This window comes from Rana temporaria, chromosome 5 (assembly GCF_905171775.1).
Source record: "Rana temporaria chromosome 5, aRanTem1.1, whole genome shotgun sequence".
In the NCBI taxonomy this organism is placed as follows: Eukaryota; Metazoa; Chordata; class Amphibia; order Anura; family Ranidae; genus Rana; species Rana temporaria.
The window spans coordinates 416,659,939-416,672,016 of NC_053493.1; the positions used below are offsets into that span (position 1 = coordinate 416,659,939).

At 45.0% G+C, this 12,078-nt stretch overlaps 2 protein-coding genes across 2 annotated transcripts in view; both read right to left on the minus strand.

The window, feature by feature from the left end:
- MTRR (5-methyltetrahydrofolate-homocysteine methyltransferase reductase) overlaps positions 1–12,078 on the minus strand; it is a 143,512-nt gene that overhangs the window by 58,850 nt on the left and 72,584 nt on the right. The gene's annotated exons all lie outside the window — the stretch shown is intronic.
- Positions 11,445–12,078, minus strand: part of LOC120941650 (E3 ubiquitin/ISG15 ligase TRIM25-like) — a 2,333-nt gene continuing 1,699 nt past the window's right edge. Inside the window, exon 1 of the mRNA XM_040355180.1 lies at positions 11,445–12,078. This exon is cut by the window's right edge and continues 1,699 nt beyond it. The gene's annotated coding sequence lies outside the window, so the exon portion shown is untranslated.

The following is a 12,078-nucleotide window of genomic DNA, read 5'->3' on the forward strand; positions in this document are numbered from 1 at the left end:
CTTCTGCCATCATAACCCACATGTTTCCATCGACTGTGCCCATTATTAGTATGGCCGCGATGTGTTTTGATGGTTACCAGGTTCCAAAATGGCCGCAATTGTATTTCCGGCTAAGCTGTATAAAGGTGTAGATAGCCCAGCCAATCACTAGCCTCTGATGAAGTCACGTGACGTGACGCAACGCGTAAGGCATCGAAAGACGTGACCGGAAGTGACGCACCTACCCGATCACACAGCCGTTCTCGCAGTCTGTTTTGGTTCAAGCTCTGTCTAGCTGAACCCCCTGTTGTTATTTTACTTTGTGGACTACATTAAATTGGTTTGACAATACTACACTATTGGAGATTCTTTCCGTTTATTTTGGGACCATCCTAAGTGCACTTGCACACGGAGCCTCCATTTTGGTGAAGTCCGGAGTTGCAGACATAACCAGAAGGACGCCGTTTTTACCATCTATGGACCCCCAGTCGGTGTTACTATAGGAGAGGTGAGGAGGATTCGTTTCTCGTGTCAGATCTCATCTGTGGAGATACCATGCTGTCATTGCATGTGTGTGAGGTAAGCACATTGTGAGCTCAGCTGCTTATGTGGATCTTTTCATCACTCTGCTTGGATACACAGTCACCGTTTGGAATTGTTATTCACTCCTGTGATTCATGAACTGTCACATATGAACTGTTGTCACAAATCTCTTCATTATTAGTATCATTTACACATTGGATTCTGCATATCCATTGTGCCCACTTGGCACTATTCGTTACACTTTTTGCATCACTTTGGAGATCATATTTTATTAGTGTTATTTTCTCTAATTGGACGTTTCACTGCTATTTTATTTTATTCTATTATACCACTATTTTGCGCTCATCAATCACTTTATTCATTCCTTTCCTTATGCTGACAGCGTGAGGAGGAGAGCCGAGAGCCGGCTTGTGTGAAAAAAGGACATCTACGCTGATAACTAGTGTCCCTTATCAGTGCAGCCTCAACAGTGGCCATTAGTGCTGCCAATGCATGCCCATCAGTGTTGCCTATCGCCGCCGCCCCATCAGTTAAGGAGAAATTTACCTTTTTTGCAAAAAATGTATATAAAAAAATAAATAAAAAAAATATGAAAAATGCCCATCTATGCCGCCTCATTGGTGCCCATCTATGTCACCTCATTGGTGCCCATCTATACCTCATGCATGCTGTTGTGGACATTTAAAGATGTATTTATTATGTATTGTCATAGTGTCACCCATGGTTGGTTCTCCCTCAGCCCGCTCTAGAAAGCCGACTAGGGCAGACAGACTGGTTGAGATACACTTCCTGATTTGGAGAAGGGTGTTTGTGGAGTGGGGGTGTCGGCCGATGAAAGGGCCCCTGTGTGATGCACAGATATTCGCCTTCCGGGTGCGTCCGCTCTGCAAGAGCATTGTCAATTTAGCTGGTGTGCGCTCCTGTCATCTCTCAGTACCTCATCAACACTGTTTTGTGATGTGCGCCTACACCTGCAGATAAGCTCCTCTCATCAGGAACTGTATCCTATTGTTGTTATTATATTGCTGTATTGTTATTGATTATTACTGTATCGTATTATATTGCTGTATTGTGGTGGTGTATTATATTGTTATTGAATATTACTGTATTGAATCCCTGTTGGACGGGGTTATCTGTGCTGCCAAATCGATATATGGGCATTTGTTGTATTGAGCCCACATGCTGTGACATCACTTCCCATGGAGGAGGTCACATGCTGTGTCATCACTTCCTATGGTCACATGCTGTGATCTCCTCCAATCAGATGTGGTCTGTGAAGCCTATTGTGGTAATAAAAACAGCCTGTGAGGGCGTTGGCAAACCAGACATGATTGGGAGCAAGACTGAGAACAATTGGTGATGGTCTCTTGGCTTGAATGTATGGCAGGGAATGGATGGTGATTGAACTTATTTAGCTTAAAGCGGAGGTTCACCCTCAAAATGAACTTTCCAGCATCCTTAAAGCGGAAGTAAACCCATCAATTTAACAGTTTGAAAAAGCAGTTACATTCCTGGCATGCCGGGAATGCTAACTGTCACATTGGTTGTGCTCTCAACCAAACTGTCAAACCATCCAATGGCTGGTGTCATAACTGATCACATGTGCAGCATCATGGCAGTTGAAGATTAAACAGAGGCCAAGACACGCCTTAGCAGCCGTCAATCTACTCCTCTTCGCTTAGAAACGCCCATTCCCCGCCAGATTCCCCGCTCGGAGCCGGAAAACAAGGGCTCATATAACGATAAGTACAAGTAAAAAAAAACAAAAAACAGCATACTGCAGATGTTAGCAGTATGCTACAGCTAATGTCAAAAAGTGGATTTTTGGGTGAACCTCCGCTTTAATTAAAGATGGCTTATTTCATTAACCACTTGCCGACCGCCCACCGCCGTTATACGTCCACAAGTTGGCTCGGCTGGGCGAGAGCACGTAGTATGACGTCCTCTCTCCCAGCCGCCACTAGGCACAATCGCTGCCGGGCACACGCGATCGCTCGGTACAGAGCGGGGACCGGGAGCTGTGTGTGTAAACACACAGCTTCCGGTCCTGTCAGCAGGGGAAATGCTGATCTTCGGTTCATACAATGTATGAGCAGAAGATCAGTGTTTCCCCTAGTGAGGCCACCCCCCCCCCCCCCACAGTAAGAACACACCCAGGCATACTTAACCCCTTCCCCGCCCCCTAGTGTTAACCCCTTCACTGCCAGTGGCATTTTTATAGTAATCCAGTGGCATTTTTATAGCACTGATCGCTATAAAAATGCCAATGGTCCCAAAAATGTGTCAAAAGTGTCCGAAGTGTCCGCCATAATGTCGCAGTACCGAAAAAAAAAACGCTGATCGCCGCCATTACTAGTAAAAAAAATATAATAAAAATGACATAAAAATACCCCCTATTTTGTAAACGCTATAACTTTTGCGCAAACCAATCAATAAACGCTTATTGCGATTTTTTTTTACGAAAAATATGTAGAAGAAAACGTATCGGCCTAAACTGAGGAAAAAAAATTTTTTTTATATATTTTTGGGGGATATTTATTATAGCAAAATGTAAAAAATATTCATTTTTTTCAAAATTGTCGCTCTATTTTTGTTTATAGCGCAAAAACTAAAAACCGCAGAGGTGATCAAATACCACCAAAAGAAAGCTCTATTTGTGGGAAAAAAAAGGACGCCAATTTTGTTTGGGAGCCACGTCGCACGACCGCGCAATTGTCTGTTAAAGCGACGCAGTCCTGAATCGCAAAAAGTACTCTGGTCTTTGGGCAGCAATATGGTCCGGGGGGTAAGTGGTTACCTACCTACGTTATTCTACGACAATACCACATCCGTGCTCAAGGGGTGCGGATATCTTTGGAAGCTTTCAGGTCCCTTTTACCACCCCCCCCACCCAACCAGCTTCATTATCCAAATGACTCACCTGCGCACATCTGTACATGATCATCTGCGTACATATGTCAGTGATCGCACAAACCAATTATTATACACTCAGCAGGATTTTTTTTTTTTTTTTTTTACCAAAGACATGTAGCAGAATACATTTTGGCTTAAATTTATGACAAAAATCGATTTTATTGAATATCGTTTAAAATCGAAAGAAGGACTTTTTTTTTCCAAATTCCACAAATTTTTCTCTTAAATCTAAAAAAAACAAAAACACAAAAAAAAAAAAACACATGGAGTCGTCGTGAATAAATACCACCAAAAAAACGCTCTATTTCGTGACCTTTGTACTTCACTTTAAAAAACTGCAAAAAAAAAAAAAGAGCCTATGATGTAGGCTCTTTACTATGGCGTGATCAGCCGTGACCAATCACAGTGGTAACAAAGACGTGTTGGTAAGCGGCTTTCCTCAGGTTGTGCCGACAAGGCGTGAGGAGAGCCGATCGGTGGCCCTCCCAACAGGGGGGGGGGGGATTCTGCGCTGATAATCAGTGCATTGATTATCATCATCTCAGCCCCATCAGAGGTGCCCATCACAGATGTCAGTCAGTGCCCATCAAAAAAAAGCCAATCACAGACATCCCAATCTGCAAAAACACATTTTCTTGCGAAACTAACATTTCAGGGAGGCGATGCTTCGCACCAGTACTGACCCCCCTGCCCCAATAAAATTCAGCCTGATCAGTGCCCATGAAATGCAGCCTCATCACACAGCTGCCGGGGCTGGGCTGGTGGTCCTGGGGTCTGGCTGCTGGGGCCTAGGGTCTTGGGTTTGACTGTTTGAGCTGGGCTGCTGGGGCCTAGGGTATGGCTGCAATGGGGGGCCTAGGGTAAGGCTGCAATGGGGAGGGCCTAGGGTATGGCTGCAATGGGGGGGGCCTAGGGTATGGCTGCAATGGGGCTGGTGAGCCATCCCAGTCAGTGAATTCCTCAGAAGGAAGGGGATGGGTGGAGGCAGAGAAGATCTGTGCGACAAGTCAATCCGCCGGGCAGACCGGGACGGTCATGTTCTTGTCGCACAGGAGATCACTGCGCACCCAAAAGCAAAGAAAGTGTTTGACTAGGGAAAGTGTTTTTTTTTTTTCCCTTTCAATTGCTACAGCCTGTAGATCACAGGCGGCGCACAGTCTTATCTCTGCCTCCACCCACCTCTCTCCTTCCCTGCTGAATTACCCGGATGGACTGAAAAAAGTACCTGTAGCAGGGTCATCCTGTCCAATGACAGGCCTGACTTTCCGCTGGAACTTTGCTCACGTTTGTAAATATGTAAGATACCTTTAAAAAGTTATGCATTGTGGGATTGCAAGTAGCGGGAGATATGGACTCCATTGACTCTTAGGAGAAACAGACTACACTTCCCACAATGCCCCCTGTTATTGGAACATGTGACACCTCCGCACAGACTTATGGGGGGAGGTTACTCAACGAAAGGGAGTGGCTGATCTCGCTCTCTCGGGACCTGCTTCTTCTCCTCTGCGGAGCTGCCGACTACAGCACAGCCGTGCTGTTAGGCTCCATGCACACTGAAGCTGATAAACTGCAGTTTATTGGCGTTTTGGCTTTTTATTTTTTAAAGCCCATAAACTGAACTCTATGTTAGCCTACAGTTGTATTCAAAATTATTCAACCACCACTGAAATTGATTGTTTTGGCCAGTCTTACATTGATTTTGATCATTCAGTCATCCTGCTTACAATTATATCAAAGAGGCACGTGTAGGTCAGACAAATATAACATAACATTTATAATAAAATAACCACAAATGTCTTTTCTGTGCTCACATCATTATCAGTTTTATTCAACCCCCAAGTGACATTCAATCTTAGTGCTTAGTACAACATCCTTTTACAGGAATAACAGCTTTTAAACGTGAAGCATAGCTTGACACAAGTGTCTTGCAGCGATCTACGGGTATCTTCGCCCATTCGTCATGGGCAAAAGCCTCCAGTTCAGTCACATTCTTAAGCTTGCGCACTGCAACTGCTTTCTTTAAGTCCCACCAGAGGTTCTCAATCGGATTTAAGTCTGGTTACTGCGATGGCCACTCCAAAATGTTCCAGCCTTTAATCTGCAACCATGCTCTAGTGGACTTGGAGGTATGCTTGGGATCATTGTCCTTTTGAAAGGTCCAACGTCTCCCAAGCCTCAGGTTTGTGACGGACTGCATCACATTGTCATCCAATATGTCCTGGTACTGAAGAGAATTCATGGTAACTTGCACACGCTGAAGCTTCCCTGTACCTGCAGAAGCAAAACCGCCCCAAAGCATGATTGACCCCCCGCCATGCTTCACAGTAGGCAAGGTGTTCTTTTCATCATAGACCTTGTTCTTCCTCCTCCAAACATAGCGTTGATCCATGGACCCAAACAGTTTCATCAGTCCACAGAACACAATCCCAAAACTTCTGTGGTTTGTCCACATGACTTTCGGCATACTGCAGTCGACTCTTATTCTTTGGAGACAGCAAGGGGGTGCGCCTGGGAGTTCTGGCATGGAGGCCTTCATTACGCAGTGTGCGCCGTATTGTCTGAGCAGAAACTTCAGTACCCACATCTGACAAATCTTTTCTCAGTTCCTCAGCAGTCACACGGGGACTTTTCTCCACTCTACGCTTCAGGTAGCGCACAGCAGTCAAAGTCAGCATCTTCTTTCTGCCACGACCAGGTAGCGTTTCAACAGTGCCCTTTGCCTTCAATTTGCGAATGATGCTTCCTATGGTGTCTCTTGGTATGTTTAACATCTTTGCAATCTTCTTATAGCCATTGCCCTTCCTGTGAAGAGTAATCACCTCTTCTCTTGTCTTCCTGGACCATTCTCTTGACTTCACCATGTTTGTAACCACACCAGTAAATGTCTAGAAGGAGCTGAGTATCACAGTCATTTTAAAGCTGCCTAATTAATGCTTATTAGGCTTTATTGCTGCTCCCTGACATCCACAGGTGTTTTCAATACCTGATTGAATACACTTCAATGAACCTCTGTTCTTCAGAGTGGTACTCTTTAAGGGGTTGAATAATTGTGTAAATGAAGAATTCACAAAAGAAACATTTACTACTGTATTACAAAAACGATTGATGTTATTTTAGTTGCATATGGTTCTTTAAGAAGTCCTTGTAGGATTTCATTCTGAATACAATTACAAATGTACACTAAATTCCCTGTTATTTTAGTTGCATATGGTTCTTTAAGAAGTCCTTGTAGGATTTCATTCTGAATACAATTACAAATGTACACTAAATTCCCTAAAACCCTTTACAGCATTGGGGGGTTGAATAATTTTGAACACAACTGTATGTGCCCATGCACACCTGGGCGTTTAGTGTTAATGAGCTTTGGCGTTTATTGGCTTTTTTCTGAACGCCCGAAATTTGCGTTCCAAGTGTCGTTTTTTGGCGGAAAAAAACGCTCAAAAACTCTGAAAAATGCTCAAAAACTTGTTTTTTCATCCATAAAAAAAAAAAAAAAGCTACACTGAAAAACGCTGATTAAAGCTATTGCAAAAACGCAAACAAACTTTGAAAGGCTCCCTGCAAAGCTACTGGCGTTTTTTTTATAGCTTTTATCAGCTTCAGTGTGCATGGAGCCTTAGGCCTGAAGCCTGGGCCTAAATCCACCGAGAGACCAGCCATTCGGAAGGAAGCAAGACTCCAGTATCCAGCCTGTGTTCCGGGAGATCGGAGAGGCAACCCAGCTGACAACTGAAGCAGTGGAAAACCCTCGTCCGGATCCTTGTGCTGTGGAGCAGTGATTTACCACCGCGCCTTCTGAGGAGAACTCAGGCGGATCGGGCCTGTCGGGTGAGAGAGAACATGCTCAACTTCCAATCCTCCTTTTCCAGACAGTTAACTTAGTGCCACCCTACAAGCCGGAGACACATGTTGGGCCTCTAGCTGAGACTTAGAGGCCCTTTAACTTTATAGTTATTATAAATAAGTGACTGACGCTGACAGGCGATCAGTTCACCAACGTTGTTGTTCAGGATCCTTTGTTTGACCAACTTCTTTTCATCGTTTACCATTCGTGGATTATAAATTAACGTGCACCAACCGGCCGCAACGTGAATCTTGGTCTCGAGACATTCCTTAGCTGTTCCGCAGGATAGCCCACTAGTAGGGATCTCGCAAACATAGATTGCCTACACTAGTTTAATTGAATGGTACCATTCTTAGCTTAGACCTGTTCATTATTGTCATTGCTTATTCCCGCAAGGGCCCTTGCGAAATCATATCGTATTAATGTCTGACAGTTGCTCATTTATGATTTAAACTTATTCTTGTCTTCTTCGAGTTCACCTAAAGTAAACTCATTCTTTTGGTTTAAATATACGACTGTGTGAAGTGTATTTTCTCGTCTGGAGGGACCATCCGTAACACAGGTAATATCACTGTTACATTGCCATTGAATATTATATGCCTGCTTTTGTGACCCCAGCCCAGCAGAGGTCATAATATCCCCCACCAGACTTTCTGATGTGTCAAGGGAGGGTTCGAGCCAGTTAAATAGGGGTGAGCTAAGCAAAAGAGAGTAGATCCCAAATCAACCAGCGGCTCCTGAGGAGGTAGCGCTACATACCCATGCAGCAGCTAAAGCAAACTGGGGACAGCAGACTGGGCTGTGCCCCCCTCCTTAGTTTGCAGTGCCTTACATCCGCCTGTCATTCAGCCACAGAAAGAGCGGCCGTACTCCATTCGGCCGTTCGTGCTGCTCTTTCTGTGGCTAAGTGACAGACCCACCTGGGAGATCGCCTTGCACTCGCGGGTGTCCGGAAGTCTGCAGTCAAATGCGGGAGACTTGAGATGTCTGCAATCAGTGCCCATAAATGCCCATCATTGCCGCCTCATCAGTGCCCACAAGTGCCACCCATCAGTGCCCATCATTGCCGCCTATCAGTGCCACATTTTTATAACAAACCATTATCCAGCATTTTCTTTGTTCAAGTTTCCAGATTTTTTTTTTTTTTTTACTGCCCTTAAACCCCCCCCCCCCCCCCCATCCTGTACAACCATCAACTCACATGACAACAATCTCTTCTGATATTTTTATTGGTGAATTTATACAGATATATTGACCATCACTGAGATTTACTGACATATTCTTTATATACAAAAAAAAAATACACCAAAAATAATGGATATATAGAAAAAGGTTCAGAAATCAAACTTAATCAGTTTGTCTTCATACCATAAAACAATCTTAAATCAATACAATGAAATTAGAATCAGCAACAAATCTAATCCCCGATCATATTACAAAGTGATGGATCACACATGTTTCACACACAGTCCCATTGACTTCTATTAGATCACATGCTTTGTCGTATTTTCTGAAAGCGCACCAAAAATAGTGGCATGCGGTACTTTTCAGTTTATCTGGCAAAAGCAAGCGATCCTAATAGAAATAAGGGTTGCACCGATACCAATAACGAGAATTTGCACGAGTACTTTTACTCATCTGAATGCTCCGATGCTTTACCCAATACTTGGGCAGCCTCAGGAGTGATATGGAGGTGGGAAGAGTTACAAGCACCGATCTGCCTGTATAGCTTTTCTCCTCCTCTCTCCCGCGGGAGTCAGGGAGATCGGTGCTTGCAACTGTGCCCACCACCACACTGATCAGCCCCGACTGTCCCGTGTCCCGATCCGTTTTGTCCTCCAGTCCCACTGCGTCCTTCCCGACTTTCTGGCTCCCCCTATGCCCTTCCCAGCGCCTCCTCCGATCCCCCCCCCATGTCCACCTCTGGGTCCCCTACATTCTTCCAGACTCTGCAGTTGCTCCTCCTCCTGTCCCCTACCCCCATGTCCTTCCCGGCTCCTCGTCTGGTCCCCCCATGTCCTTCCCCCCCCCCCCCCCATGTCCTCCTTCGGGTCCCTCCGTTTCCTCCCCAGCTCTCCGCCTCCTCCACCGGTCTTCCCCCTGCCCCAGATCTGTCAGGATGGAAAGCAGATGAAGGAGCTGGTAAATCTGTCATTTACCGGCTCCTTCCATTTCCGAATGAACAGAGTCGGTGATCACTGACTGTCCATCCATAACAACTATGAAAAGAGGAGCCTCTGTCTCCTGTCCATTCATCTCCAGTGCGGCTGAGATTGCTAAGAAAAGGACTGGGGAATCAGAAGTCTGTTTAGATACCTGATCTCTCACCAAAGCCCAAGCTGCCCAACAGGGCTGACAAAAAAAACAAAACAAAAAAAAACAACAACCACACACTGACACCATACATTCTCCCCAAAGAAATAGAAAAGCATTTTTTCTTTTTAAGAAAAACTACTGTCACATGACATTAATAGTATAGGCCAGCCCTCAAAATTTCCACTCGCCTACTAGCATTTGGCGAGTGGATTTAAGCTGGGGGCGAGTGATGACAGGGCTGCATGACCAATCTCCCTCCAATCTGTGCCTACACTTAGAGTCCCGATGAGATTGGCGGCCGAAAGAGGAAAGGTGCATGCTCGGGAAAAGTAGTCTGGTGAGCCGCGCACAGGCAGAGCAGTACACAGGTGCTCTACTTACAATTCTCATTAAGCCATGGGACCCAACAGTATGACCTCTCTGAGCCTGCCCCCCTCCCCCCGACCAATGTAGCTGGAGAGCAGAAAGTAATGAGTGAGGTGGAGGATTGCAAAAATTACCACTCCGGTGCAGCGCTCACTGAAAGTTGCCCTGACATGAGAGCGGCAGCCTTCTAGTATGTGCAGTTTTCTTCCCCTTGTGCTCTATGTACGTGTCCAACAGTTTAGCCTGAGCACTGTGAACAGACTGGTCTCAATGTGTGCTGTGCGCTGTCAGTGTGCGCTGTGCTATGGTGTCAATGGCTGTGCAGTTGTGTGGATCTCAGCGCTGGATTGTACTCCCTCCCACTGTGCTGCAGCTCCTCTCCTCTTTGCCAGCCTGAATAAAAGGGGTAAGTGGGGACATGCAAGCGTGGAGCCGCACACACAGGCTCCTGATGATGAGATGAATGGGAGAGAGAGAGAGAGAGGATGGATGGGAGTTGCAGAGGAGACAGCAAGAGAATGGGGAAGAGACCCAGTTCTAGTGCCCTGTCCCTCTGGTCTGCCCCCAGTGACCTCTCCCTCTGGTCTGCCCCCAGTGCCCTGTCCCTCTGGTCTGCCCCCAGTGCCCTGTCCCTTTGGTCTGCCCCCAGTGCCCTGTCCCTTTGGTCTGCCCCCAGTGCCCTGTCCCATTTTGTTAAAGTTGTTGTTGGTAATATTTAATTTTGTAATTTGATTCTGCATAAAACATTGTCATTCCATGAGATAATCTACGAGGGCGTGTTTACGGGTGAAATTAGGTGCAGGGCAGTGTATAAATTAGGTGGGGCAACTGGTGGCGAGTAACTCTTGAGGCCTGGCTAGTAGCTCAGGACTTGAAATTTTGAGCCCTGGTATAGGCAATCAGCATCAGCGAGTACTTGGAAAAGAAAAAAAGATATCGGTACTCTTAGAAAAGTGACATTGGCGCAACCCTAATCGAAATCAATGGAACTGTGGCTAAAAACCCACGTAAACCGTGCAGAGACCTGCTCTGCCGTCAAATTGCAGCATACCAATGTGAACCCGGCCTAAGTCGCTCCACATATCTTTGATCTCTAAATCTAAACTCAAAACGGTTTATAGTTTTGGATAGAGGGGTAAAGGGTTAGAACCTCTGCCTGGTTCTTATTGCTGTCCGTTTCCTCCCCCAAAGCAGAGATTCTCTTCAACACCAAGAAAGGTCTTTGTACACAATTTAACCGAAGCATGAAAATCAACACTTGAAAATAATAACCGAGCTAAAAAAGGCAAAACTTTCTAATTTTGAATAAAAAATTAAATAAAAATAAGCGTAAGTGAAAATGATAACCTCCGTCAGTTTTTTACCTTCTGTGTCCTATTGGGGAGACTTCTTTTCATGTCCCATAGCCAAACAGGAAGCGAGAGGAAATCCCTGGTTAATCGCTGGAACTAGTGTCCGCAATGGAAAATTTCTGTTCAGGTTACTCTAATATCAATAAACAGGACAAATGGAGAGTGCGAGTCTCCCCAACAGGGGACAGACAATAAAAATCTGACAGGGGCTTTAACTCCTTCCCACATGTTCCAAAATGTGATATATGAGATATACTTTAAACACTCCAAATTAATATTTAACACCTTATTCCTCAAATATAATATATAAAAGGAAAGAGTGCAAGGCTACCCTAGTGTGATAACGTTTAATGTTCCTCAAATATAATGACTCCTTAAATTTAACCTTAACCCCTAACCCAACATAACCCTTAAAGTTGACCCTACAAACTGATTGTACAATCTGTTTTAGATCTACCATCAACTACGTAGTGCCAGTACTTTCCTGAATACAATATGAACAGATAATGTGTCCTTTATTTCTGGTAAATCTAAAGCTGACCACACACTACCAAATCTCCTACCAAAAAATATGTAATGTCAAGTTAAAATTAGATTTAGTTCAAATCAGGCAGGTACAAATAATACACAGCTGAGGGTAGATCTAAAGGAGATTGTACAAATAAACCCCCAATCCCCTCCCCCGTCTTATCGGTTGTGGACGTGATGGAGGAGACTCTCCTGTGCCGAGATCTTCCAGATCCACCAAATTGAAGAAATATGTTA